Below are 23,949 nucleotides of genomic sequence, written 5' to 3' on the forward strand. Positions count from 1 at the left end.
ATCGCTAGATGAAAGATCAATCTATGCCATTGTTTGCCTCAAAAGTCCTTCTTTTACGTTTCCGAGCAATGGTTTTGCAATATTCGGCTGCATGTTGCCCGTCGGAGAGGCTACTACGTCGGCGTGACTGCAGCGTCATCTAACGGGCAACATGCGACGGGCAACATGCAGCCAAATATTGAAAAACTATTTCTCAGAAATACCCAGAGTACCCTAGCGGTGTGTGAATGTTCACGCGCGACGCGCGTGCGTCGTCTGTTTGGAAAGGAACTGTAGCTACCAGCTACAATTACTTGTAACTGCTACTAACAATTACAGTTACAATTACATGTAATTGGAATTGGAATTGCAGAAATACAATTACAATTACATGTAATTGTAATTGAAGATGTAATTAATTACTCATGTAATTAATTCCTGCCCAACTCTGGACTGCGCCTACTGTACCTGCAATGGCGCAGCAAGAGCGCAGCAATAGCGCGCCTCGACAGAAGGAACATTCTCGGCGAGAATGTTTTGCTCGCCAGCACCGTTATTTCAAGGTTTATAATGTTATATTGTTATAGGTTGTTGAATTCGTCTCGATACCAGTTAGAATATTATGAAATAAAAAATATATGTTAATATTAAAGAAATTGAGGTAACCTTCAGTTTTTTATAAAAAAAATTTACTATTAATTTTTGATATCGACATTTGTACAAAAGTGAATACTGATCAACTTTTGTTGGAAATATTTTTGCAGACACCATAAACAATAGTCTCTTTTTAATTTAATAAAAAATATCATTTGAAAAAGTTTATATTTTATCACAAGGAATGCAGTAATCGTTGACTTTCATAGAAATTATTCGGGAAATCTAGTTCATTAAAAATATTAATTTGCATATGTTCTAGTTACAAATAATCATTATCGATGATAATCTGACTTGGACCTTATCGATGATAATTTGACTTATTGTTAGACCTAATCTGACTCTCGCATGATCAGTAGCACAAATAAATTTCTGTCCTCGACAATGCGATTACTAATACTAATAGCCAAAAATTATTTCCATCATCGATAACGGTTCCTTATGACCACAAAGAATTGTTGTCGTTTATAATGGATATTTATCAGTCAAAGATAGTCTATCATCGATAATAATTATTTGTAAGTAGAACATATGCAAATTAATATTTTAAAACAACTGGATTTTCCGAATAATTTCTGTGAAATTCAACGATTACTGCCTTCCTTGCGATATAATAAAATGAACTTTTTACAAATGATTTTTTTTTATTAAATTAAAAATAACTATTGTTTATGGTGTCTGGATAACAATTATCGCAAAATTGGCAGTATATTTTAAGATATGTGAATACAATTTCTTTTATAAGTATTTAAAATTTGAAAATTAGTATAACTAAAATCGTCATTGACTGACAAATATACGAAATCGACGAACCAATTCTAGTGTTTGCGATCTTCATTTTAGTCGTTTTTACGAATCGTTAAGATCGTCTCTCGCATACCGTACGAACAGCACATCCAGCAACCGGCAAAACATTCTCCCCGAGAATGTCCCTTCTGTTGATGGAAAATTGCGGGGAAAAAATAAGATACGAAAAACGCGGGAATTTATTACACAACCCAATAGTTACAAATAATCATTATCGATGATAGACATTATCTTTGACTGGTAAACAACCATTATAAATGACAACAATTCTTTTTGGTCATAAGGAACCGTTATCGATGATGGAAATAATTTTTGGCTATTAGTAGTAGTAACCATTGTCGAGGACAGAAATTTTATTGGGCTACTAATTATGCGAGAGTCAGAATAGATCCAAGTCAAAATCATGTATGTGGATATATCCGAAATAGCACGTTGATGTGGAAAACAAAAGAAAGGACTCGCGCGAGCTTCGAAAATTTTCTTTTCGTCCCTCTAATGAAATCGTAGTCGTTACAGTAAAATAAGAAGCGATTGTGTAGGCAGTGCTAAGTGCTAATGTTCGCCACTCGAAAGTAACTGCGCCCAAACCCCGGTAATCCGCAATAACCAAATCACTTCAGCGTGTCTTTAGAATACATTAACTATCGCCAGAAAACTCCGAAAAAGTCCACGATGTCACCGAGTCATAAAGCAATAAAAACTCGACCGTACGCCCCAACATTATTACTATTGTCGGACTCGCACCCGGACCGTCTACCTGCGTATAGTGAATTGGTGCCCTACCGTCCAACCTACAGAGGTGTCTTGGCAAAATATCTTCGCTCGACACGAGTTGCCGCCAGCGCAGTGGTGTTCACCACTAGAACGGTCTGGATTAGCTCGTTCGACGGGTTACGGCGCGGCGAACGACCGCGCTAGTGGTGAGCGCCACTGTTCTGGCGCGGTGCTGGCGCGGTGCTGGAGTCGTCTAGTAGGCGGAAAAACTACCAGCGCAGCGTCAATTTTCGGACGGAGCGATGGTGCAGGTAGGCAGAGGAGGCGTCTAGTGGGCAACGACCTTTAAGGTCTTTGCACACTATACCGTCACGACAGGTAACGGCAACGGACCGCTAGGCCGGTTTGGGTCTCTCTGTATTTCAATGGGGATGCGGACAATAGGCCGTATCGGCGCAGCAGGTAGACGGGATAGAGCGGCAACGTATCGGGACGGGAAAAAGTGCGCACACGATATCGGCCAGCGCCGACATTTCACTTTCTTCTATATAGTTTCCATGGAGGTGCGCGCACTAAACTGGCACCGTTCAGCACCGACACGACGCGCAACGTCTTGGCAAAAGAGACATTCTCGGCGAGAATGTTTTGCTGGCCGCTCGATGTGGTGTTCGAACGGAAAACGACTAAACGAATAAAATGAAGATCGCAAACAATAGAATTGGTTCGTTGATTTCGTATATTTGTCAATTCATGACAATTTTAGTTATACTATAGTTAGTTATTTAAAGTTTTAAATATTTATAAAAGAAATTTTACTCGCATAACATAAAAATACTGCCAATTTTGCGATGATTGTTATCTAGACGCCATAAACAATAGTCTCTTTTTAATTTGATAAAAAAATAATTTATAAAAAATTCATATTTTATCACAAGGAATGCAGTAATCGTTGGATTTCACAAAAGTTATTCGGGAAATCCAGTTAATTGAAAATATTAAATTTGCATTTATCGATGATAGACATTATCATTGACTGATAAATATCTATTATAACGGACAACAATTCTTTTTGGTCATATGGAACCGCTATCGATGATGGAAATAATTTTTGTCTATTGCTATTAGGAATCATTGTCGAGGACAGAAATTTATTTGGGCTACTGATCATGCGAGAGTCAAGTTCGCGGCGCTCGGGCAGTAGAACGGGTGGTCCGTGGGTACGGCAGACCTCCTTCAGCTGCCTTGCTCTCGCTGCTGGTTGGCGGCTGTACCGGAATCTGGCTGGGTCGTCACGGGAACGATGATCTTCACCCGTCCCCGGAAGATGACGTCGCTGATGATCCTGGGTTCACGTGTGATACCCAGGAACTGTTGCCCACCGTTTTCACTCGCGTAGATGCGTGCGAGTTTCCGCAACTGGTATCGGCGACCGGCGCGGCGCGGCATGCGATACTCGTATAATTAGTAAACGAGAGTCGATAGAGGCTTCTGCGTTTCCCGATGAATCCGGAGGAACGCACCGAGCAGTATTATGCTCAGACGTGCAAAGCGGAAACGCAGAAGCAACGAAATATGCAAAGAGTGTATCGCAAGCGCGCTGTGTAGGGGCCGGAATTGACCGGGACTCACTGATGATGTGATAACTAGGCGTATATTATAACTTTCAACGTTACAACGATACAACGTTCGAAACTAAATTACAATTAAGACGAAAATCGGAACTAGGAACGCGCGCGAGAACGATGAGACCGCACGAGGGCGGATGGACGCAAGAAACGGGAGTACTGTTCGTTGCGAAGTCGGAACTGGAACTGTCGCTGCTTGGCCCTCCTCGGACCACTACGACATGTCAATTTCATCGTTGTTATTAAAAAAGAGAAACGTTAGCGGCTATGCGGAATTGATTATAATATCGGGACTACGAGCTACGGTGAATACGGTGTATGGTTACGGGATGCTTATGGTTGATTATGAGAACGAGATTGCAAAAATATAGCGTGGCGTGATTACCGAGAATTATGGCGGGAGTGAAATATAATATGAAAGGATACGGAGAACTATGGCGGACGTGAGGTTCGAAGTGTGAGAACTTATATCTAGGTGAATATTATATGTTTAATTCTTACTAACTATACTTATGATTATGGCCACACGTCAGCAGACGTGACAGTAGTAATATTTAGTGTAGAATTTGATCGAACCGTTGCGCCGAAAAATATTACTATTCCAAGTTTGTTTCAAACAAAAATTGCGATCAATAAAAATCCCTCCTTTATTATAGATGGCGAAAAATTTACAGAGTTCGAGAAAGCCTAGTTTCAAACAGCATCCGCAAGATGGACAAAATTGTCGAACAACTTTCTCACAAGTTACTGAACTGTCACCAATTAGTATATTAATAACTTTCCGCAAGACATTTGTGTCTAAGGCAGGGCCCGCTAGATAGCCTTACTGATGAGTCCTCTAGCGGGTCTAGGACGAAACACATCACCTTTGTTTTCCTCCAATAAAATAGCGCTTGGCATTTGACTGATTCAAATCCGAATCGAAAACGTTAACTGGTTCAAATCCGAATCGAAATGTTTTATGCTCTTGTTACGAGCCAGGGCCGCGAGCAGCACGAGTGGCCGGCGAAGGGTTATTACCCTAGGAATATGATATAAATTTGTTAGTTAAGGAACGCGGACGAACCCAATGCGAAATTGGGGAGCCGCCAGGATTATTGACAGCGAGGACGAACCTGACGCGAAGTCAGGGAGCCTCTAGGAATGGAGTCAAACGCAGACGAACCCGATGCAAAACCGGGGAGCTGCTAGGAGGTTGTATAATAGCACAGACGAACCTGATGCGAAATCAGGGAGCTGTTAGGATGCGGACGAACCCAATGCAAAACTGGGGAGCCGCTAGGTTGGATAAATCTCTGTTCGGACAATTGGAATGTCGCGAAAGAACCTAATGGTTAATCAGGGAATTGCTAGGATAATTAGTAAGCCTCGTAACTAGTATAATTTAATTCATACAATCCGAGATTGTATCATGTGGGGACGTTCAATTACTTGGTTAGGATATTGGACGATAATTATGGGTTTAATGAATTTGAGTTAATTATCAAAGAAGACAAATATATTCTTACTATAGAGTTTCGTTCTACAAGTGTATTTGTGTCGCGAATGAACTGAATTTAGAATAGGAAAGAAATTGAAAGGTGATATTACCTAAGCTAAGACGCACAGTGTTGACGCACTGGCAATGCGGGGGACTCGGAGCAACCTTGTCACTGCCTAACAGATTTTAGACCGAACTCGCGGAATCTGTACGGTTAAACTTTGATTCAAAAGGAACGAACGTCCGATCTCACTGGTAGTTGACTTCCGAGATGCAGCACGACGCGACACTATTCGTGATTACGACAGTACTAGCCCACGAGAGTAGAAATGTAAGGGCTTATATAGCCCTGCAATGACGGGTGGTACTTGTCAGTACCCTTCAAGTGAACATTCGTATTCTGTCAACGACCAGTTGGTCGTGCGTACGTTTGGGCCCTAAACTAACCTAAACAGTTATGTAGATTTATCTAGGGTAGCTCTGTTCGTTTATCTAGGACGGTTCCTGCCAGAGATGATATTGAACACCTGTTCGTCATCCGTAACACTCTACAACATAGCTATATTTAGTGTAGAATGTGATCGAACCGTTGCGCCGAAAAATATTACTATCCCAAGTTTGTTTCAAATATAGCTAATACTGTATTGAATTTTCCGTATTCCTGCACGCTCTGCGGCAACGTAAGCCTGCCCCGGCGCGCCGTTTCTTTACATTTTGCTTGTAAACACGCTGCGAAGGTGAGAGAAAAAACAGGGTCTCACTCTGACCACACATATATAGGGTGAGCTTTCAGTTTTGAAAGACTACTCCTACATTCTCGTATGCTTTGCTCTCCGCCCCCCGCCGCCTAACCCAAACTAATTCTGATCGCATAATCTTTTCATTCAATATAGTCATCATACAGAATTTGAACTAGTAATGAAAAAATCATGAGATCAGAATTAGTTAGGGTCAGGTGGCGGGGGCGGAGAGGGCCGGCCGTTAGGCCGGCCCGACCACACTGAGAAAAAAATCCTGTCGAAACAAAAAAAATATATGTTGATTCAATAAGATGTACTATTGAATAGTGCCAATATCATATGAACTTATTTTAATATTTAATACTATTGAATTCAATAGCAAAACTCACTTCCGCCAATCATATAAGCCAATAGTTTGACCATCAATGTTTTCAAAAAGATAAGATATGGCCTCAAACCAATTCCAGTATTGACTGGTGAATAATATTTTGCATTTCTTTCTAACTTTCTATTATTAATCCATCATTTTATGAAGTTAAATGAACATAATCTGTAATAAAGATAACTTCGCTGTTTGTTCTATGCAAATACTCAAACGATTACGTAAATCGATGTATGTATTAAAATATAAAAAGAAATTTTTGAATAACATATACATTTATTTGGTCCAAGTAAACGTTTTATCGATTCAGCAAGAGTCAATAACCTATGTTATAGTCTGAACTAAACATGTTATTGAATAAATCAGAAAAGCTATTCAGTAAAAAAAAAAATATGGGAGTGCTTGCAGATCGTTGCCCACTCGATTGATGCGTGTCGAGTTTTTGAGAAGCGCGCGTTTTTAGCTCGAACTGTAAACACACATCATGGCGAGCTAGTGGTCGCGCTCGTGCCTATCGAGCCGTAGATGCTGCCTGTCCTAGCATGGCCGCTCGAAGAGGACGTGGATTCGGTCGCTGATCCTCCGTGAGTCCGTCGTGATCTGCTGACGTCGGTCGTCTGTCGTCTGCGACAGATCGACGGATCGCCACACTAGGAGAGGGATTACGTATCTCGGCCGGTTTGCAGTAGAATCTCCATCCTCCTTGATGTTGTTGTTGGGCTCCTGGTTGTAGTCGTCCGCTCGACTCATCAGTAAGGCTATCTAGCGGGCCCTGCCTTAGACGGTTGGGATGTTGGAAGGCGGTTGAGGACTGTATATATACAAATCATTGAGGAACCGAGTACTTGCGGGAAAGGTCTTTCGACTACTGTCCCTCTTGTGGCGCATGTAGGAAGTTGCCGCTACATAATAAATTAACAAAGCAACTGATGGAATAAAAATCGTATTTATTTAAAAAATCGTATTTTATCAAATTCCAAGCTTCTGGGGGATGCAGTACACGCCATTTATTGAAGATGTTTGTTAATTTTTCAGTCGTGCCTGCGATGAATTCTTTTTTCCTTAGGCGATTCGTAACTTCCCAATGCGTTTTAACAAGATTCCACGGTTCATTATTTTTTTGCAACCACTCGACACTTTGGGCGACCACTTCTGATGTATCTATAAAATATATAACAACAACGAAATATCTAACGACGAACTAACCTCTATCTATCACAAAACGTCAACCTTACAGAGGTGCTTAGTCGTAACACCTCTACATAATACACGGTGTATAACTGTGTATAACTGCTCTCCGAGAAGGAGAGCGGGTATCAACAAAAAGAGACGGCGCGCGGCACAGCGTCTTTGACACGCCGAAACGATCTAACTACCTACATAATATTTATATTGTAGATATCCGCGTCTGTTTTTGTGCAGACACGTTACATTTCGCGTTCTCAATTTGTTTTGACATAATCGGGTTTCGACTAACAATGAAAAGTTCTCCTTATTTTATAAATAATATATGATCGATTTAAATGCAGCAAAACTATTGAGATAAGTGACGTATTCTATTGAAAAGATACCGTCAGATACTTTCAATAGAAACACATTAATGCTTGCTTCAATATTTGTTTAAAATTATTTTGAAATTTTCGTATCATTGAGTCAAGAAAATTTAGAATTGAGCATTGTCTGCTTCTTTTGAACCGTCCCTGTTATTCACCCAACAACTTAACTATTTCTATCAATTACAAAAAATCAATACATTTCTCAAATTTTTTTAACAACATATCTGATTGAAGGAAACTTGACAAATGTGAACAGTGATTGTGAGTGTGGAAAAATTTCAAGGCATCTGTGTGAAATAAACATACGAATTATTTATCGATTCGAAAATGAAAGTGAAATTCTGGATCGTCGACTTGACCGCGCATCCTTTAGGCCTTCTACCACCGGCTGTGCACTTCGTCGACCCGGCCGTACGTCCCTTAGCTTTCGGTACTGTCGTATACCTGAAGACATCTGTGCAGTTCGTCACCGAGTGACCCAGCCACACACATTTCGAAACAGCAAATGGATTTACGGCTGAATAAGTGAGTTTTTAATACAATTAGTTTCTGCTTCTTCCCTCGTTCGGGTAACGTTGCCGTAAGTCGGGTAAAGAGATCCACCCATATGAATTGACAAGTAAAGTTCTTCCGACCGACAAAAACTGTAAAGGGTAATGTTGTTCAGAATCATGGTCTTGACAACATATCCAAAGCTCATCCAAATCGGGTAAAAGATAGTACATCGATCGATTTACAATTACAAGTTTTTACAATTATGTATGTCGTAAACTAAAGCCGGCCGACAAAAACTGTAAAGGGTAATGTTGTTCAGAATCATGGTCTTGACAACATATCCAAAGCTCATCCAAATCGGGTAAAAGATAGTACATCGATCGATTTACAATTACAAGTTTTTACAATTATGTATGTCGTAAACTAAAGCCGGCCGACAAAAACTGTAAAGGGTAATGTTGTTCAGAATCATGGTCTTGACAACATATCCAAAGCTCATCCAAATCGGGTAAAAGATAGTACATCGATCGATTTACAATTACAAGTTTTTACAATTATGTATGTCGTAAACTAAAGCCGGCCGACAAAAACTGTAAAGGGAAATGTTGTTCAGAATCATGGTCTTGACAACATATCCAAAGCTCATCCAAATCGGGGAGGATTCACATAATCTCGAGAAACTCTTGTTCGTTACGGCATCGCGGCGTTACACCACGCTCGTCTCCCGGCGCGCCGGGCTGAACGTACCATCGCGCGTCTAGATCGCGCTCTGATTGGTCCGTGTTTTTCGTTAATAACTCCTAAACAAAGCCCCGGCTGACATTGGTGCAAAGGTACTTGTTGCTTCAAATGACCTAAGGAACCTCCCATTTCCCGGAGTCGAAGGGGTTTTGGGACACCCTGTATAGTACTTAAATACCATCCAAATATGAATATTTTTGCAATTGCATTAACAGTTCATACCTACCTAAAACAAGTATGTAATTTTTAACAATAATATAAGTAATCTATTAATTTTATTGTTAAAAGTATAATGAACGTTAATAATATAACTGGACTAAGAGTTTCTTAGTTTTTCTTAGTGAGTATTACTATTTTTGGGTAAGTATATATGTCATTGAATCATAGTTAACAATTAAGAGACTCTTCTAGCGAACTATTTAGATTATCAAGGCGATAATCTAAATCGAGATAATCTATCGAGATGTTTATGCTACGCTGCAGATAAGGTTTCGACTAAGATCCACCGTTCTGTCTGCATTTAGTTAAAAAAAAATCTTTGGAGAGATCACAGTGATCCATATTGAGAGAACTTTTACATATTTAAACGTTTTGTTTTAGCTTTTTACGTTTTCTACAGTTTAAGTTCGGTTTAAAGTTACAGTTAAAGTCTTTCAGTTTAAGATTTGTTTTTTTTCTGTAGTTTATTATATAAGTGTTTATTATGTGTACAGTTTATTAAGTGTTTAAAAAAAATATAACAAATATAAAAGATAAGCCAATTAATCTTACCAAAACGTTTTTGAATTGATGTTAACAGGTAAGCTTGGTCAAGTTGTTTAGTTTAATTAATTATTAAATCTGCAGCTATATATATTAAACTAAATATATTTTATATTTTTGTTATATTTTTGTTGATTTTTTTATCTTTTATAAACACATTACACATACATGAAATAATACGAAATAACAAATGTCGTAATTTATTATACATATAGAATAGGCATGATTTTAAAACAATTAAATTGAAAAAATTATTTATAATTATTATAATTTATTATAAAAAATATCTTTTGACACGCTTGTGAGGCGTTTTTACCTCCTCGGTACATTTTGTATGTGTTGATTATAAAAAGATTTCTCGAATTTATATTTTACATATTCCATAAAACATTACATGTATGAGAAATGTAAATACAAAATACATATTTAGTAAGTAAAAAATAGTTTGGAGGATTATACTTAAACAATTTTATTTTAATAAAAAAAATCAATGAAAATTAATTAACAATTATTCTTTAACAAAATAGAAAAAATTTTACCATATTTGTTTACAGTTAAAATTGACTATTTTTTAAATAAATTTTAGTGCAAATTTCATCCCGATATCTCTTATGGTTCAAGAATTATAACAAAACGTCACTAAATTTCTCGATCCAGCCAACACCACGTATACATATAATAAAGCCAAACAGCTCCGAAAAAATCAGCCTGTGACGTCATACACAAGAGGCCTAGCATCAGCACCGCCTGGTGGTGTCCAGCTTCGTGCTGTCACTTTTGATTTGTTATACGTATACATATTTTACGGCTAATTGCGTATTACGTGTGGTCGGAACGATATTTTGTGATATTTATAGTCGTTTCAATCGTAAATAGTTATTATTAGTTAAAACTGATTAATAAGTGTTGTGTATCTAAGTGTAATGGAAAAGGTTAAGCAGAAATGGGTAAACGGTATTCATCGGAAAGATTTCTGCGTCTAAGAACATTCCGTAATTTGTCATCGACACTTTGCGGAATCAGACATTGAATATACTACAATGGCAGTGTGGACTGGAAGACTGGAAAAATAATAAGAGCTCCTCTGGGCAAGCCTCGAATAAAGAGTGGTGCAGTACCCTACATCTTTCCAGAGTTTGCTCCGTATTTAAGCAAACGAAGAAATCACAGGGAATCTCCATCTGAGAAGAAGGCCAGACGAGAAGCTGTAGCCATCCAAAATGCATTGGTTGAAAGTGAAAAAACTGCTGCAGAACATACAAAACGTTTTTTCTTCAAAACTTTTGAAGAACTATGCCAAGCAGCCAAATTGGTGAGTATTAATGAAAATTGGACTCTTATGATAAAAAAAGAACATGTTGTTTATCTTTATTTAAATGTAGAAGACATTACATACATGTAATGTATAATTAAAATTGAATTGTAAAATTGCCAAATTGTAGATCCATCAGCTCGCGAATCAATAGAATCGCTGGAGCTCCCCGACGCGATGTCCTCTCCAAGACGTACAGAGTAACCTGGTGAACCTACTTTCAGGCGGCCAGGAAGCTACCCTGTTCTTTCCTCTCGGCGGGCGGCCGGCCTTCATGGCCGTCCTCTCCCATTTATCCAGAGAGGCGTCCAGGTGCAACCGCTGTCCTCTCCTGAGCTGCCGGGCGTCCGATAGCATTGCTTCGTACTCTCCCTAACCTATGGGCGGCCGTGGTCTTACCTCGTCCTCTCCCACAGGCGTAGCAAAAGTGATTTCTCCGCGATCGTCTACCGGTATTTATACTAGTTGTTGCTAACCCTTGTTAGGGCGTTGTTAGGGATTTTAGAAGTTTCTCGAACATGCGGCCTTCTAGAACATTAGGTCGCGGCGCGATTCTTTTCTTCATCTCAGAGTAGTGCCGAGGCGGATTGGCGCCCCTGGGGTTGTCTCGTTCCTCGTCGCGTTACAGCTTAATATTATTACATTTATTTAAGTACTACTGATGCTACGCTGCTACACATGTTACAATCTTGGCGGTTGGACACAGACTAACTTGAGACACGAACATTCTTATATCGAAAAGAGCCACATAAGAAAAGGCTCGTAAGAGGGCGCATTGACTTCATCCAACAAACCCCTCTTCAATGTGTACTCTTGAATTAAATATGACCGCCCTAATTTTTCTTTTTATTCAACCCTAGTCTCTCCGTATTACACCTATAGCATGACATGGCATATTTATTTCTATGTATATAAGTCTTTATATTGTCTCACCTGAGTATTCGGACTTGACATGAATTTGTTTGCATCATCGGTTCCTTCACACAACTCAGGTTTTAATTTTTCCCCGCTAACATATTGCCATAATTCTCCCTTCGTCGTTAGTAGAGCTTCCATTTTCTCTTTCCATGTCTCATAATTATCCTTCGTAAGTAATCCGATCCTTGCCGAATTTATGATGTTCGCCATTGTTCACGAGACACGTGCTTTTTCTAACTCGAAAATCACACACAATACCTGGGCCTATAACCTATTTAATGCTTAATATGATTACATTTATTTAGGCACTACTGATGCATGATACATGTTACAATCTTGGCGGTGAGACACAGACTAACTTGATAACATTCTTATCAGTGTGATTAGGTGCAAGTTTGCACGCGGATTCGCGGTCGAACCAGTAACGCAGTGGTCCTCAACTCCCGGTCCGTGGATCAATTGCTACCGGGCCGCCCAAGGAACACTAAATACAATTAAATTAAAATTATTAAATCAAAACAATCTAAAATATAAATAATCAACGCCCCCCCCCCCTCAGCGGGCTGCGGTAAAATTATCAAACGTTGACCGGTCCGCGGCGATAGGAAGGTTGAAGAGCACTGCAGTAACGTATCTACGGGGTCTACCCATTAAATTAAGTTATGTCACAATTTTTTAGGCATTTCCGGTAGTGCAATTAAAATATGTTTTAGACAAAAGTTCGTCAGTACTTGGTGAATACTAGGATATTTCCCATCGGACTATACCCGCGTTTGGTGGTAAAATTCGCCCTCGGCGGGATTTTAATCGAGCTTGAACCATTCGATAGCCTACCTAAAAAGACCCCTCTCTGCCAAGTTTCAACCCCCTATCTTATCTGTAAGGGTAGTTATTGAAAAAAATCGAAAAACCAGTTTTTGGCCCATTTTCCCTATTTATTGACAATTAAAAATTCTGAAAAAAATCTGACACATTTCGGATACCAAGCCACATACTAGGTATCATTTCCAGATTTTTCCGTTGCAAGCTCTGCTTGTGAAAAATGAAAAACACGAAGAAAATCGGAAAAATGCAGATTTCATATAGAAATCTAAAAGGTGCTACTACAGATTTAATTTTGCAATGAGATGTTACCGTAAGTATTATGCTTAATTTTTTTCAAATTCCAGAGAGTGGTGCACGTCATACTTTAAAAAAACAAAAACCACTTTTTTCGGCGTTTTCCCTAAGCTATACTTATAGTTTCTGAATCATAAAAATATATTATGTGATATTAAATGTTCCTACGTTCAGAGAAACACATCTCAGACTTTAAAACTTATTAAAAGGTCATTTCATTATTAAGATCTGATTATTATGACTATTAAGATTTGATTTTCACGAAAACAAGTAAATACGAAAGAAATTGTAAATACAAGTTCAAAGTGCATTTTCATTTCGTTTCATTCTTTTCGTTCGTTTTTTGGTTAAATAGAAGCAAAACATGCCTCCCTCGTATCTGTCGTTTTACCGGCTATTATTTACGCTTCCCTAGGAAAGCTTATTACGTTCGACTAAAAAAGTCAATGCGCAGAACATACGTTTAAAAGACTGACGAGAATAGAGACTTCAGTTGTATATTGGCTTAACGTCTATTGGGAAGCCTACAGTACGGTGGATGCATAACAAGATAAGACACCAATCCATATTGCTACCTACCTGTTCAACTGCTTTTTACGAATGCACGTTATTCTGAATACTAAAATAGCAATGGAGATCAATAAAAATACCAGATTGTTTTCAAACACTTGACAATTCAATGAGAAATTATTTTTATTCCCTATTAATATACAGGGTGATCCATAACTCGTGGTACAACCAAAACGGTTAAAACGGTAAACAAAATAATGTGGAAATGTAGAATTTGTTCATACGAGGGTTTGTTTTTGAGAAAATCGACTTTGAAAATCCGTCGAGTTCGTGTGCATAGCATATGCAAGAAATGCAGAGTTAGTCCAGACAACGAAAAGTTGTAAAGGGAAATGGAAGGAACACAATTTTTAACTTTGGGTCTTTGTTTGGAGGTAAACATACTAAAAGTCCCCACTCCTAGGAGGTGAGCGGGGTGCAGGGGGCACATAGAAGGCCCCCTTTTTCGATTTTCCGCTTATATCTCGGAAACTATGCGTCCTAACGGTAAGACAATTCTATACAAAATTCAAGCTGACAAAATGTGCCACAAGATTGATTGGATCCAGTTTTTTGCTATTTCGCATAATTTTCGAGATATCCGCGCTCAAAGTTCATTAATTGTGCTGAAGAGTTAGCTAGTCAAGTAAGGCAAAACACGTGAGGCAAAAATTTCTTTTTCACAATTAGAGAACTTTGAGCGCGGATTTTCCGGAAACTATGCGAGATAGCGAAAAATTAAATGGAATCAATCTTATAGCACATATAGTCAGCTTTAATTTTGTGTAGAATGGTCTTATCGCTAGGAAGCATAGTTTCCGAGATATCCGCGCTCAAAGTTCACTAATTATGAAAAAGAACTCTTCAGCACAATTAGTGAACTTTGAGTGCGGATATCTCGGAAATTATGCGTGTTACGGATTGGACGGGATAAGAACACTCTTCGATGATGAACGAGCACACTTTATTCCCGTCTTGCGGGTAGTCACAACAAAACTTTATACACGAAACTATGTACAGATCTCTAGCCAAATTCTACGGTGGACTAGAGCGAAATAAAGAACTGAACAAAGTTATTTTGTGAGACTGAACGAATTCCAGCAGCGTAGCTTAGAATTTAGCGGGATTCGAATCGAACTAGCCGAGAAAACCGGGTGTAACGACGCGCGACGTTTTCGTAGCGATGCTAAGTAACGATTGATTTAGATCGACCAGCAGCGAGAAGTTCTCTCTCACCGTCGCACAGTGGTCGGAAATCGCCAAAACGTGGCCAAGATAGGAAGGAGTACTCCAATTTAGTTCAAAATTCATACTCGTAGGTTTCTCGGGTCGCTGATTATTGTATTACCAGTGTTACTTTAAATTACAATATATACAGGGTGTTTACCTACAGGTGGGAGAAAATTTAAGGGGTGTTTCTCGACGATAATATACGACGAAAATGAAGAATAAAAAAATTGCGATTTCGGCTTCGTTATTTAGTTATTAACAATTAAAAATCCGCCTAAACTGCTGCAACACTTCTAACAAAAGTGTATGTTGCGTACATCACACAGGCGCGCGACAGTCACGTATCAAGTGACAAACGCATGCATACCTTGATTCTCATTTGGGGCCCCAGCGAGGTGAAAATGTTTAAAAAATCGTTGGACGACATTGAACCTACCTACTCGTTAAAATCCACAAGGGCATTTCTAATATCCGCCCTATGCAATTATCGAGTAGAAGGGGTCAATGCCCTTTCACTTTTAAATTCTTCTCACACATATCCACAAATCCTTATCCTGCACTATAATTGTTCATAACACCGTACTTAGTATACTGGAATAAACGCTCTAGCACTATTTACAATATCATACACACGCACTACGAGTTTTACAGAGAGTACAAGTTTACTAAGGGGAATGAGGAGAATGTAAAGAACTGGTAATCCTTTAATGTTGAAACACTGCACTTTCTTGAACTTGATTTACGTCGCGAGACTCGCTCACAGACGGAACGGACATGTTGAGGTCGTGTGATTTCTGCGGAAATCTTCGACGCGTGCGAGAAGAATCGTTCGTACAAGCTAGCATCCGTATGCACACTGATTCAAGACAGCTGATGGGGTTGATGCCAGATCGGTGAAACAAATGAAGATCTACAGCAAACTATCGCCCAAACGTCGCGCGTTGCTATAACAATGTATATTGTCTATCTTGTTTTCACGAATTTCGCGATTCTTTCTCATTCTGTCTATGACCGCGAAATATCTCATGTGTGTGCCATTGATCACGTCAGCTGTCTTGAATCAGTGTGCATACGGATGCTGGCTTGTACGAACGATTCTTGTCGCACGCGTCGAAGATTTCCGCAGAAATCACACAACCTCAACATGTCCGTCCCGTCTGTGAGCGAGTCTCGCGACGTAAGTGTTTCGCGCAGTGTTTCAACATTAAAGGAATACCAGTTCTTCACATTCTCCTCATTCCCCTTAGTAAACTTGTACTCTCTGTAAACTCGCAGTGCATGTGTACGATATTGCAAATAGTGCTAGAGCGTTTATTCCAGTATATTAAGTACGATGTTATGAACATTTATAGTGCAGGATAAGTATTTGTGGATATGTGTAAGAAGAATTTAAAAGTGAAAGGGCATTGACCCCTTTTACTCAATAATTCCATAGGGCGGATATTAGAAATGCCCTTGTGGATTTTAACGAGTAGGTAGGTTCAATGTCGTTCAACGATTATTTAAACATTTTCACCTCGCTGGGGCCCCAAATGAGAACCAAGGTATGCATGCGTTTGTCACTTGATACGAGACTGTCGCGCGCCTGTGTGACGTTCGCAACGTACACTTTTGTTAGAAGTGTTGCAGCAGTTTAGGCGGATTTTTAATTGTTAATAACTAAATAACGAAGCCGAAATCGCAATTTTTTTATTCTTCATTTTCGTCTTATATTATCGTCGAGAACCACCCCTTAAATTTTCTTCCACCTGTAGGTAAACACCTTGTAGAAACGCTGTTTTTTTACAATTTACAATTTACAATTTTACTAACGTTATGTCGAAAAGCGACAACTCTAATCTTCACAAAAAAAAGCACAAATATTAAAGTGATACGTCTTAATGGAAGACATTTTAGAACAACTGTATCATGAATAGACTGCGGATCTTTATGCAAAATAAAAATGCTCTGCATCGATTCTGGAACGCAGGAATTTAATAAAAATTGATTTTTTTAAATCACATGTTAATTCAGACAAATGCCATGAAATTTTTCCACATGCACAATCATTGCTCACGTTTAGCTGTATACTAATAACAATTGCAATCAGGTAATGTAATCACTAGACTGCGGATTTCATGCATTTGTAGCAAAAATGAGTGGGTGCATTTTAAAACAATAGAGAAGTAAAATTATTTTAAAAACACCAAAATGTCTTATTTTCAACTTGTTACAATGTATACAGTAAGAATAAAATATCTGTCTGGCTCCTGTCCCTTGTAATAGCAGCAGCCAACTTTGGGCATACAAATCCGCAGTCTAGTGATTAGTTTAAATGACACTATTAAAACACACCTAATTGCAACCGTTAGCTTTGAATTGATAAATGCTTGGAGATGTTCTCTCTACCGCGGCTCGAACGACACTGATTCTCCGCAAGATTTTTCTGAAGAATTTAGGGAGGGTATTATGCGTGTCAAAAATGCACGCTGTAACACGCATAGTAGCGTGAAAGGTCTTGACTAGTTGTCCATATATTGGCGAGCGTAGTAGGTAGCCGCCACAATTTTTCATCCTTTAAAAACAACATTACAATATTCTTGAATTTTTCTAATCTTTTGCCGTTTTACATATGATCCAGCAAATTTCTTGGTTGCCCGTAGTCCTGTCTTATGTAGTCCTGTCGAAATCCAAGTTTTAATTCTAGGAGATGATTGGTTCAAAAGTTAGAAGTGTTTAAAGTTGTCCGATTTTCAGTGTCTTTGACAGGTAAGAGGGCCGCTCACCTCATTGTCTAGTTGTTCTATTGAAAACGTTCATTCGAGTTGAAAATTTTTTATTGAATTCCTGCCTTCATGAATTGCTCCTGTGAAAGAGGCAAATTCGCTGACAATCGTGAATCCGATATTCCATGTTACACGGATAACGTTTACGAGAAACGCCATTGTGTCGCAGCTCGTTGAGAACGAGCCGGCACGAGGGTTTTTTGCGAATCAAAGGCATAAAAGGCATAAAACAACCGCGGGCAGATGGTGAAATTATAGCGGGTGACTGTGTTTGCAGCCATCGGTCCCGAATTCTGGCAATAACAGGCCGGTAATGGACGATCAGGCGGTCATCTGAAATTGTTTTACAAATGAGTCAACTCGGCCGGCAATAGATCAATTCGGTCGGCAATTTGCTGGCCACTTTCGACCCCCCACCCCCTGTTCACAGTAAAAACTCGCGTCGACGCGATTTATGTGTCGCGCGGATCGATTTTATTTCATCGTCGGATTCTCGTTACATCGTAAACGGGAATGGAGGAATCATCGGGTCCGACGACAATTATTTTCCTTCCGGCGCGGCGCGGGGCGCGGGGTGGCTCGTCGGCTTGACGGCGCGGTGCCCGCTTAATTGACGTTCGGCGCGGGCTTCGAAACTTCATTCCACTGTATGGAACTTAACAGTCAAATTCGCTTCGATTACGAAACTCCCTCCTGACATTTCTAATTCCGGCGGATCGGAAAAGCAGAACTTCGAAGCCCGCGGCCTAGTCGAATCAAATCGAGTCGAGTAAGATCGAGTTGAACTCGCAAGTCAAATATGTATCAAGAATATCATTTTCATGGCCGCTCGATAACAAAAGTTGTTGAACCTTTTATGCATCATGGACAAAAGATAGATTTAAATATTCGCAAATCAGATCGTTTGGTGCAATTATAAAAAAGTTATTAGTTTTTGAAAGGTGTACGATACACCCACTGTACAGTGGATAACAAAAGTAAGTTAATACTCATAATTTCTATAATGAAATCACGATAACAGTAATATTTATTCACTTATAAAAATAAACAAGTTGATTACATATTTAATGGTAATGCTGAAAACAAAGGTGTTGGACAGTGTTATTAAATGATACTTTAACTTACTTTTGGCACACCAAATTTTGTATATTTAGTATAGAAAGATCAATATCTTGATAAATCTTCAGATCACTGTGATTATCGTGATAAATTTTGTTTTCAACATTACCATTAAATATGTAATCAACTTGTTTATTTTTATAAGTGAATAAATATTACTGTTATTGTGATTTCATTATTGAAAATATGAGTATTAACTTACTTTTGTTATCCACTGTATATAATATCAAAATATACTATCTTACTAATACGACGCAATCAAAATCCCAGGACGCGTTTCGAACTGTTTCTTTATCCTCTTCTACAGATTAGGGAAACCAATAAAACTTAATGGTTTCATTTCAGGTTCATTATTATATTGCATATAAGTGTTACAAAAATTTTGAAGATGGATTACAATTAGCCAACCCTTAGCCATCATTTTTTAAAAGATTATTTCTTACAAACGTCTTTTATTCATAACACAACGTAAAGTTACGCTATGAACTGATGTACTATTTGATCTTTCTAATATTCGCTAACAGATTCGCTTGTAATTAATTTCCTACTGAATTAAAAAAATTTTTTTTTTTTAATTGTTTATTGGGACATTTTGACATAGTATGGACGTAGTTTTAAATCGATATGAAGCAGTGACTTTTTCCATTTTTGTCCATGGTTCGCGACACTGTACTGTACATACACCGCACAGTGGGCAATTAGGTCGAAACTCGATTCAAAATCAAAGAACTTTCGATAGAAATGAGGTAGAGCGATGAAATTTTTTACAATTAAAGCTGAAACTTTGCAGAATATGGGAAAAATAGGGAGATTATGGTAAAAACGTTTTTTAACGTGAGAAAATTCGTTAAACTTGCATAATTTCAAGAAAATTGAGGTTTTTCCAATACCACGCGCGGAAAAAATTTTGTTTGACCATGCTGTCATTTCGCGTAGACTTTTTCACGCTGATTTCAAATCGGGTCTCAAAATTTGTCTACGACCTCAGGATTTTGCAAGAAATTGATTTTTGTGAACAGAACTAATGTAATCATTTTTTCGTTGAAATGATTTGATAACCCACTAGTTTGAAGGTATATTGTATTCTCATATATAAAACACATTAAAAATGATCATAGTGAAGTATTTGAACGTTTACTTAACGTATATCGCTTGACGAACGATCAGTTGGCGTATCGCTGCGATTGTCGCTGGCACTCATTGTAGGCTATGTGTGACTGTAATGTAATTTAAATTAGATATCTATTTTCCATAATTATATTTTCATTTACACGGGAAGTAAGGTAAGTATTTCATCATTTTAACTTACTTCTCATCAACGAATTTTGTAACTACTGGTGATAGCGAATTACATTAATTGATGTATTTGTGATTCATAAATAATGAAGACATTCATTATTAGAATCATTCATTATTTACAATTTTCAAATACACGTATGGTTTATAATTTCCTACATGTGTATATAGATATAAGTAAATATACAGGGTGTCCCAAACTAAGTGTAAGTCCCGGAAATGGGAGGTTCCTGAGACCATTCTAAGAGACATCTTCCTTTGCACCAATGTCAACTGCGGCTTTGTTTAGGAGTTATTAATGAAAAACACGGACCAATCAGAGCGCGCCCTGGGCCGCCGCGTCGCGCCGCGCCGGCAAGCGAGTGTCGGTGGTACGCCGTGACATCGCAACGAACAAGAGTTTCTCGATTATGTGAATGCTCTCCGATTTCAATGAGCTTTGGATATGTGGTCAAGATCATTATTCTGAACAACATTTCTCTTTAGACTTTTTGGCGATCGGCTTTAGTTTACGAGATTATCGCGAGAAACTTTACTTGTAAATCCATGGGATCGATGTACTACTAGCTTCTATCCGATTTCAATGAGCATTAGATATGTGGTCAAGACCATTATTCTGAACAAGATTGGCTTTAGTTTACGAGGTTATCGTAAAAAAAAGAGAAGAAGCAGAAACTGATTGTATCAAAAACTCACGTATTCAGCCGTAAATCCATTTCTCCCAATCACTGTTCACATTTGTCAACACATAGTTATGCACTAATAATAATTGCCATATCCCTTGTACTGCTGCACAAATCACAACAATCAGGTAATGCAATCACTAGACCGCGGATTTCATGCATTTGTAGCAAACATGAGTAGGTGCATTTTAATACAGTAGAGAGATTAAAATAATTTCAAAACACCATAGTATTATTTTCAACTTCTTAAACTGATCACAGTGAGAATCAAATATCTGTCTGGCTCCTGTCCCTTGTAATAGCGGCAGCCAACATTAATTTTGCATAAAGATCCGCAGTCTAGTGATTAGTTTAAATATCACTATCAAAAACACAGCTAATAGCAACCGTTAGATTTGAATTGACAAGTCTTTGGAGATGTTCTCTCTACCGCGGCTCGAACGACACTGATTTTCCGCAAGATTTTTCTAAAGAATGTAGGAAGGGCATTTAGAGTGTCGAAATTCGAAATGCACGCTGTAGCACGTTTACGAAAACGACGGGACGGTTAGACGAAAAACAGAACGCGAGAAGGACCGCTATAAGATTTACAGTAAACACATGTTTAGTTTTTCCTGCAGATTGGTACGCAGAGTCGATGGGTAACTGTTCGAAAACGTCATCCGTCCTTTTACCCAGCAAGGGGTAAAAATGTCAGGTCAGCGTAGCATCCCTATTGTCCTATACCTTCCTTAAGAAACTTTCTAAAAAAAGGACAGACGACGTTTTCGAACGGTTACCCATCGACTCTGCGTACCAATCTACAGGAGAAACTAAACATGTGATTGCCAGCGGTCCTTCTCGTATCCTGTTTTTCGTCCAACCGTCCCGTCGTTCTCGTGCTACAGCGTGCATTTCGAATTTCGACACTCTAAATGCCCTTCCTAAATTCTTTAGAAAAATCTTGCGGAAAATCAGTGTCGTTCGAGCCGCGGTAGAGAGAACATCTCCAAAGACTTGTCAATTCAAATCTAACGGTTGCTATTAGCTGTGTTTTTGATAGTGATATTTAAACTAATCACTAGACTGCGGATCTTTATGCAAAATTAATGTTGGCTGCCGCTATTACAAGGGACAGGAGCCAGACAGATATTTGATTCTCACTGTGATCAGTTTAAGAAGTTGAAAATAATACTATGGTGTTTTGAAATTATTTTAATCTCTCTACTGTATTAAAACGCACCTACTCATGTTTGCTACAAATGCATGAAATCCGCGGTCTAGTGATTGCATTACCTGATTGTTGTGATTTGTGCAGCAGTACAAGGGATATGGCAATTATTATTAGTGCATAACTATGTGTTGACAAATGTGAACAGTGATTGGGAGAAATGGATTTACGGCTGAATACGTGAGTTTTTAATACAATCAGTTTCTGCTTCTTCTCTTTTTTTACGATAACCTCGTAAACTAAAGCCAATGTTGTTCAGAATAATGGTCTTGACCACATATCTAATGCTCATTGAAATCGGATAGAAGCTAGTAGTACATCGATCCCATGGATTTACAAGTAAAGTTTCTCGCGATAATCTCGTAAACTAAAGCCGATCGCCAAAAAGTCTAAAGAGAAATGTTGTTCATAATAATGATCTTGACCACATATCCAAAGCTCATTGAAATCGGAGAGCATTCACATAATCGAGAAACTCTTGTTCGTTGCGATGTCACGGCGTACCACCGACAGTCGCTTGCCGGCGCGGCGCGACGCACAGTGGTTCCAAATCCCCAAAAGCTGGCCAAAACCCCTAAACGTACTTCAATTTTTCCAAAAATTGGTATCCCATGGTTTTCGGGTCCGCTGATTACAAATCTGGACTCAAAATTCGAAAAAACAAAATGGCGGGTCCAATATGGCGAACGCATACGTTAAAAATTTGTTAGTTCTGTTCAAAAATTAGTATACTATGGTGTTCGGGTCCGCTGAGTACAAATCTGGACTCAAAATTCGAAAAAACAAAATGGCGGATCCAATATGGCGAACGCATACGTTAAAAAATTGTTACTTCTGTTCAAAAATTGGCATTCCGAGGTGTATCGTACGTATTGCGACCACAAAGCACAAGAAGATGCTCGGAAACTCATTTGAGTTGCATACGATAATGCATCATCTGAAAAATTTGCCCGAATATCTGCTGTCTTTCTTCGCTTTGATCTTTCGCTGGGGTTTCAAATTCTAAAGAAGGACGGCCAATGATGTTCGCATGATTGTCGCTGTCTGCAGGTATACGGAATGCAACAGATACATTAAGCCACGTAGCAAACTTTTTAAAAAAGAAATCTTCCGTTCTCTTTACACTTCGCCATTTTGTCTTAATTTTAGAAATTAAAATCCCTAATGCGATCTTTGTTTCATGATTTACATCAATTAATTTCCCGTGCTGTTCGAATATCTGATTCTGAAGGTGTTCAGATATTATAGTAATATCACTATTCAAATAACACTTAATTATTTGAAAAATCTGTTTTCTCGTCAAACGGATTTCGCTATCACGAGACCCTGAAAGTAAATAATAGAAATCAATATTTGAAACATTTTTTCTAAGAATTAATTAAAAAGTTAATTAATTACTTCTATAAATTAATTTACTTAGACCTGTCTCTCCCTTAAAGGTCGCTTCCTCTCTAGCTCTCTTATTAAAACGTTTATATCTCGGTAACAAATTAACGCAAAATAATGTTATTATATTGTTTTGAAATTGTCTGAATGTCAGCTATAAGAATATATGAAAAAAATAACATTTTTTTTCAAAAATTGACCCATGACCTTCGCAGGACGTTTCAAGGTCACTAATAAGTCAAACGCATACCATCGTCAAATGTGTTCCTTCAGACCGTAAAATTTTTATTTGAAACATTTTTTAGTATCATTCATACTTTCCGAGGTATTTTGGTGAAAGCTAATAAAATGCTTACACTGAGTTATATAAAATGGTGGTACGTGAGAAATGGCGCGAATTGGCAATTAAGATTTTAGATTTTGCAAG

This window comes from Lasioglossum baleicum, chromosome 2 (assembly GCF_051020765.1).
Source record: "Lasioglossum baleicum chromosome 2, iyLasBale1, whole genome shotgun sequence".
In the NCBI taxonomy this organism is placed as follows: domain Eukaryota; kingdom Metazoa; phylum Arthropoda; class Insecta; order Hymenoptera; family Halictidae; genus Lasioglossum; species Lasioglossum baleicum.